We start from the raw sequence: 8,630 nt of genomic DNA on the forward strand, positions 1-8,630 counted from the left end.
ACTTCATTATATTAAAAGATTTATCTTTATCTTAAAATATTTCATAATCATTAATAAGATAAATTTTTTAAAATTTGAATAGTGAGTTAAAAATATAATAATATTTGAAATTATATCCTATTAGACCTAATTGGTTATTTTGTTAAATAATTTATATCTAATAATATTAAATTAAAATATGTATATAGCCGAATGGGATTTCATGATGTTTGATCATCATATCTTTCACCATCAAAAGATAAGAATTTTTTAAACATGATATTTTCTTTATTTTTAAAACTGATATTTAAGGCTTATAGTTGAAATATTAAGATCATTACGTATTTAACTATCCATGTCGTTATAGAAATAAAGTCATTCACGACTTTGTTATGTACTCTATCTTTTTCTTTCTTGCTTTTAATTGTAAGAAAATTTCACGGGTATTAATTTATGGAAAAAATATAGGTGATTAACTAATTTTGAATAATTCTTTTAATTAATTTTAGATTTTTTTTCTTAAGTTTTGGATTTGTTTTTATATGTTTTAGATATTTTTTTAGGTTTTGAATTATTTTTTAATAGTTTTGGATTTTTTTATTTTTAGATATTCTTTTAATATTTTTAGATGTGTCTTTTTGTTGGTTATAGATTTTTAAAATAATTTGGATGTCATTTTTTTGTTAGGTTATATTTTTTTTGGTTATCCACGATGTCTCCCAACCCGACAGGTTAAGAATTAATCCGTTGCGGATCTGAGTTCCATTTAAAGGTCTGTCGTTGGCCAATGGATTGTTGCATGCACAAAGTAGGATTCGAACCTCTGACACTTTGCTTAAGCGGACGAGTGAGCTAATCACTCGACCAACCCAAGTTGATTTTTCTTCTTATGATAATTTAAATTCACGTTTCGGCCCAAGAGAAAATAAAAAAAGGCCCAACTTTGTTTTTTTTATCTTTTATTAGTTTTTTTTTATTAGTTGGTTGTAGTTGGATGCATCTTAGTTGGTTATGTAATAAAATTAATTATAAAATTAAAAATAATGTAGAGATCTAGTTGAAAAAAAAATATAAATTTAATTGTGAATTTGGTGAAAATGAAATTATAAAAATTAATAAAATAATTAAAAAAAAAAGCTATTTCAAAAGGTGTATTTTGTCTTTTGGCTAACGGTGCTCGTTGTATTGATAGTCAATCAAACCGAACATGGCCATTTACAACTTTTTATGTTTGGTTCCTCTAATCACTAAAATCATGCCACGTGTACGAATGAAGATTCCTAGCAAAAAAAAACAGTCCTTACTCCAATGATTTCCATTCTCCTTTGTGGTATTTTTTTTATTTAAATTAATAAAATATAATATTTATTAAAATGAGTAATGTATAGATGAGTTATAATTTTAAATACTTATTACACATTTTGATACATAAACAAAAAAAAATATTAAGTACACAAATCGAATCCTGTGTATTTAAGATATGCTATATTTTAAAGAAAACAAAAAATATTATTGCACCTATATATGATACAATTGCATACTTATACCAAGATATAATCATATAAAAATCTTGGTCAAGATATCCGAAATATGTACAATAATACAAATACAGTTATCTATATTGATTTTACATATATTTTAAATGTATTTAAAATTTAAAATTTAAAATTATTAATTTTTTTAATTTAAAATTTTTATATCATTATTTTTTTTAAATGGAATACATAAATATAATTAACTATAATAATACCAATATATTTATTTATATAGGATTGAATTAAATTCTTAATTTAAATTTAACTTAAAAATTTTATAGTTTTAAAATTTAAATTATTTAAATAAAATTAGATAAAATAAAAAAATAAAAATTAAACCAACAAAATATTATTCAGAACATTATATCAATTTTAAAATAAACTTACTCATATTATATAATGTTATGGATAATAAAGATTTCAAATTTACATATTTATAGAATTGGTCTTAATATTAACACAGACTTTTTTGGACATCATGACATATGTCACGTCTATTAACTAGTTAGCAGTTATAGTTTGTGATCTAACTGCATGTTATTGATATGCTAATTACGACATTATTTTTTTTAATACAGACGGTAACCAAGGGTAGTTAGGAGTGGCAAACGAATCTAAATCTGTCGGGTCGGCTTGCATAATCTGTCAAAAAATATAAGTCAGACTGAAAAATTGGGACCGCTAAAGAACAAAAGTCCACCTAACCTGTAACGCTTAAATTGCTGGCTTTGGCAGGGCGGGATGGGCTTTTCGCCGGGCTTAATTTTTTTTATAATGGGATATTTTTGTAATTTTTTTTTTCAAAATTCAACTTTTTCCAACCCAACTTATAAGAATATAAAGATAAAAATTGAGTGTTTTAGATTATGTATATGTTGCTTTGGAAACAATATTTATAATTATGTTTTAGATTATATTTATTTTGCTTTACAATTCAGGTAGTGGCATTAAAGTCGGAAACGACAACAAATGCGGAGAGAGGAGATATGTATGAATTTACTGCTTCATTTGATCGCCCTTACTGGGAATCAAATTTTCATAGTTGCCTTTTGTGCTGAGCAGAAGAACATTGGCGTCGTTACTTTCAATGGATGGATAAAGCTAATGAGGATGAAGTTGGTGTAGAGAATACTCTGCAAATAATACACCAATAGACAATACAAGTGAAAATTTGAAAGGAAGATATAGTTTCTTCTCCGGTTTTGTCGATGGCGGCGACGCGTCCTCTCTCTCTTCCTCCCTCCCTCGAGACTTTCAAAATGTGTTATTAATGGATTCACAATTTTTGTTTTTTCAATTTTGGGGTTAATAAGAATAAAAATGAAAATTTTGGGTTTGTGTGTGGAGGTGGTGGCAGAGTAAGAGAAAAGAGGTGGTTAAAGGTGGTGACAAATTTCTATTTTTTTTATTAAAATGTTGTTGCAACGGTTTCAGCAAGGAAGAAGAAGATAATATTGTCGTTGTTGCAATTTTAGAAGAGTGATTGAGATTTATTGTTGTTGTTGTTGCGGCTGTTTTGGGGAGGGAGTGACTTAGATGTTGTTTGTTATCTACGAAGCACAGACACTTTTTTTATTTGTCGTGTTCCCGTGTTGGACACATTTTAGACACGACATACGTCGATACTCGTCCGACACACATGTTTTATATGTCAAATTATGTCTTGATAAAAAAAATTCTTCTCCTAACACACTTGTACACACATAAATACCATCACGTATCAGCATGTCCAGTCTTATTCTTAACATGTATTATTGAAATGAGTTTAGAAATAGTATATACTATTAATTATTAAAATAAAATATATTTTAAATATTTTATATAATTAAAAAAATATTAAAAATATTTAAAAAATTAATTTATATTTTAATATCAATAAAATATTAAAATATCATTACAATTTATCTAAAAAATACTTTATATTTTATATATATGTCGTGTTCCCGTATTTTATAAAAATTTTAAATTTTCGTGTCATATCATATGTTGTGTCCATGTTCATGCATCATAGTTTGTTATTGCTGCAATTGCTTTGAAGAGTGAGAGAGAACAAAAGAGAAGGAAAAGGGTATAACATCAGAATCCAGTTAATTTCGTTAATGGAATATTTTCTTTTTACAGTTTCGTTAACAGAATAATTTTTTATTCAGTTAAATGATTTTGTAGTGTTTTTCAATATTTAGGGGATATTTTGATCGTTAACAAAAATAGAGGTGATTTTTGTAGCGTTCTAATAATTCGAAGGTGGTATTAGTAGTTTATCCTAAATCTTTTGTTGTTCCATAGTAAGATCTTCACCAGAGGTACCAAACTACAAATAATTAACTTCTCTTCAGATTTTCGGCATTGGTTAGATGAGTCATGAATCAATCTCTCCTTGTTTTTATTTTTTCAATTTGCACTTGGATTTTGCTAACCACTTAATCAAGAAATCGACCATTGAAAGAAAATAGAATATAGATAGAACAAATAAAAGTTTCAATTTTAATTCATATCACTATAAAAACATATTTTGTGTAAATTTGTAATCATAATTGTCATATCAAATTATCAACAAATATAATAGAATTAATAGTGTTAAGAGATCAATATATTTTATAATTTATAGTTAGCAATTAGTTATTATTAATATTTTTAATGATATAAAATTATATTTAATTATAAAATTAGTAAATTCCACATTTTTTTAATAATTAAATACTACCTAAATTTTAATAAAAATACTTATCCAAAAACTTTCTCTTATAGAATTAGTAATAAAAGGAGGCCCTTGGTCCCACGAACCTTTGAGGAAATGTATGGTATATAAATACTTGTTCCTACGGTAATATTAAATTTGTTCCAGTACTAAAATTAAAATTACTTTATTGAATTTAACGTTAATAAAAACATTTTATTAAACTTAACTTCATATATAATGACAAAAAAATTACTCTATTAAATTTCATTTAAATAAAAAGATAATAGACAATAATATGACACTATCTAATATTACTACAATAAAATTACTTTTGGTACTAATTTTTTTGTAATAATAACATAATAACTACTATATATCTTATTTAACTTATGTTTTTACGATAATTATATATTAGACGTTATTATTATGTGCTATAATGATAATTATATATTTTTTGTGGTCATTAAAATTTTTTTTTTTACAGTTATCATTAAAATTTTTTAACGATAAAATATAAAACGTTAATACCTAATTGTCGATAAATATATTAGCGATTATTTTTATTATCGCTAAAAACAAGTAAATAACCGCTAAAAGTTTTTTTTTTTTTTATAGTAATGTACATCCAATATTCTTGTGTATCAGGTAATTAATTAATTCACCACCCAAAAAAGAAGAAAAAGCTGCCGACGAAACAAGAATATAATCAAAGGAAATGTACATATATGAGGTATCTTAGGAACATCGCAGAAACTAGTGGTTCAATTTATGTTATGTTATGTGGAGTGTGTTTGCAAGATACGATGCAACTCAACATCGCCATCATATCCAGTGAATCAGTAATCCACCACGTTGTTTGTGTTTTAGTTGGAATTTGTGACCTGGGAATATATATACCAAACTGTCCATAGAGACTAAAATAAATATTTTAAAATTTTATTTATTTTTTTCAATAAGAACCAAAACAAAAAGCGGACAGTTTATAGATATAAAAAGTTTATTTGAATAATAATCAGATGTATATGTAAAACACTTTTATATTGTTGATATATAAAATTTAAAATTCTAAATTAATGTTATATTTGGTTATTAAACTAAATAAAAATAAATTAAAAGTAAAAATAAAAAATTAAAGATTGACATCTAAGTTTATTCAAGTGATTTAAAGTTACGTATTTTTTTTCCGCTTTTTTCTTCTCTCGCGATGCTTCTTTTTCTTTATCATCCCTGATGCTAGGGAGTGGATCATCTCCAGTGAAAAGAAAATAGATAGTATCCAGTGTTTAATCTAACCATTGATTGTTCTCTCTCTTATTTATTTCCGGTCTCACTTATAGAATCAAAGGTGAGAGATCACACTGCATTTTGTCCAGTGTTAAAAAAACTGAAGAGGATCCATTTCCCTGATGCTACATCGTCTTCTTCTTCTCCTACTTTTTTTTATTATTTTTCACTTTCGTTACTGCCGTTACCAACACCTCCTCCTCCTACTCCTCCTCCTCCTCTTCTTTTCTCATTGAAATTTCTTCTCCTCCTTCCTTTTCATCATTCTCCTCCATCATCATCATCATCATTATCATTGTAATTGTCGTCTTCTTCTAATACATATCATTGTTATCGTTATCGATTCATTTTGAATATAATTTTGATTCATTCTGTTACCTAGATTATTTCTTTATCAATAATAGGTTTACCATTGTAATTATTTTTTAGTGAGAGTACATAAAAAAAAGTACATAGTATATAAGGTGTAATAACTCAACAAATATTTTCTAAGGGGGATTTTTCATTCTCTCCAATAATGAGAAGAACCTATCTCTCTCCCTCTCTTAATCCTTTCTGATTCATCAAACCATCAACATCACAGCTTGAACAGCTTAGGGCATGAGATTTTCTTCATGGTGCGGTGAGCGTGGAGAGCAACCAAGCTGTGAATAAAAAAAAAAGTTGTGAATCCAATTTTGCCATTCTCTTTCTATCCCTAATTTTTCTTTCGACATTTTCTTTCCCCCATTCTTACCTCTTCCTTCAAACTCATCCAATAGAGTTTGATGAGAGGCTATTTCGCAAGATTCTTTCTTGGTGAACATAGCTGTTCCGATCAACGAGTTGGAAGGAAGAAGATCTGAATCCCTATTACTCTAGCATGATGATATACTCAGTGACAAACAATTCCAGCTCAATTGTCTCCAAGAGAACATTGGAATATCAAGATCTGGATTCACTCCAGAGCAAAGATTTGCCTTGTTAGAGTTGATCAAAAACAAAACTGTGCAGCAACAACCTCATAATGCAAATCAAATTTTGACTAATTCCATTCACACTTCCACTCCAGGTAAAACCATTGCATTACATTTTAATGCGAGAATTATGAGCATTATCACTCCAAAATCTGCACTATGGATCATTGATTCTGGTGCAACAGATCATGTGACTTTTGACTTAAAAGATTTTGCAAGTTTTCAAAATATTGATCCAATCAATGTGATATTGCCAAATGGAACCAAAACTGTTAGCACCATCATTGGCACAATCACATTTTCTAAAAAAATTTTTCTCAAAAATGTTTTATACATTCCTTCTTTTGATTTTAAATTGATATCTGTGTCAAAGTTAACCTCAAACTTACATTGTCAATTGTTAATCAATGATAAGTGTTGTGAGATACAAGATAGATCCACATAAAAAGTGATTGGCATTGCTGAGTGTATCGAAGGGTTATATACAATGAGTAGAGAACCAGAATTCTCTCATTTTCCTCCTCTTCCAACAAAGCAAGTATTGGCGGTAACTACTACTACTACTCATCCCACCACACCTTCACACAGTGAGCACAACAACATTTGGCATCTTAGATTATGACACATACCCATGCATAAATTGATTTTTCTGAAGAAGTATTATCCTTTTATAGATAGTATTGCTTCAAATTTTCCTTGTGATTCATGTCATTTTGCAAAACAAAAGAAATTATCTTTTAATCTTAGTACAACTAAAATAAAAGATTGTTTTGATTTAGTTCATATAGATATCTGGGGTCCTATTTCTGTCCCTTCCAATGAAGGACATAGGTATTTTTTGACTGTGGTGGATGGTAAGAGCAAATTCACTTGGATTTTTTTTATGAAAACCAAATCTGAAGCATCACAATTGGTTATTAATTTTGTGAATTTTGTCAAAGTACATTTTGAAAAACAAGTTAAGTGTATAAGGACCGACAATGGGCCAGAATTCACTCTAAAATCCTTTTTTGCATCAACTGGAATTTTACACCAAACTTCTTGTATAGAAACACCAGAGCAAAACGGGATTGTAGAGAGAAAACACCAGCATATTTTAGGTGTTGCTAGAGCACTGTTATTTCAATCAGGAATTCCACATTGTTTTTGGCAATACGCAGTTGCTCACGCCATTCACCTAATTAATAGGCTGCCCAGCACTAACCTGAATAATGCTAGTCCTTATAAGCTTTTGTATGGCAACTTACCTGACCTTTCATATTTAAGAGTATTTGGTTCTCTTGCATATGCTTCCACATTAACAAATTCAAGAACAAAATTAGACCCAAGAGCCAGAAAAACAGCTTTTCTTGGTTTTAAATTAGGAACAAAGGGTTTTCGACTTATTGATTTAAAATCAAAGGAAATTTTCATATCCAGAAATGTAATTTTTTATGAAACTCATTTTCCATTTTTACATTCCACTAGCACTGACATTTCCGTAGTGCCCATTCGTACTCCACAATGCATTGATCTTTTTCAATATGATACACCATCCACACATCATTTGCAATCACCCACACATGAACATTTCTCAAGCTCAATGCACTCACCAATTTCCTCACACACCATTGCAACCATTACCACACTACACACTGATAATGCACCTGCATCACAACACTCTGACATCACACATGACTGAATTACTAGAAAGTCTGAAAGAGTCAAGAAACCGCCTGCTTATTTGAAGAACTATCATTGTTTGACAACTCACACAGCTCACTCTAGCAATGTTTCCAACTCTAACTCTTTATATCCTATCTCACAACACTTGTCATATGATAAACTAACCCCGAAATATAAGTCACTTTCTCTAGCCATCACCTCAAATCAAGAACCTAGCACTTATGAGGAAGCGGCTGCACATGAATGTTGGAGAAAGGCAATACAAGATGAATTGACAGCTCTAGATCAGAACAGAACTTGGTGTCTCACTGAACTCCCAAAAGACAAGAAGGCTGTGGGTTGCAAATGGGTTTTTCGGGTAAAATTCAATCCCGATGGCACCATAGAAAGGCACAAAGCGAGGCTAGTTGCAAAAGGATTCACTCAAGTGCAAGGAGTAGATTATGGTGATACTTTTAGTCCAGTTGTCAAAATGACTACCCTACGAGTAATGTTAGCATTAGCAGCGGCAAAGAAATGGCATTTGAAACA

This window comes from Arachis duranensis, chromosome 6 (genome assembly GCF_000817695.3).
Source record: "Arachis duranensis cultivar V14167 chromosome 6, aradu.V14167.gnm2.J7QH, whole genome shotgun sequence".
NCBI classification, from domain to species: Eukaryota; Viridiplantae; Streptophyta; class Magnoliopsida; order Fabales; family Fabaceae; genus Arachis; species Arachis duranensis.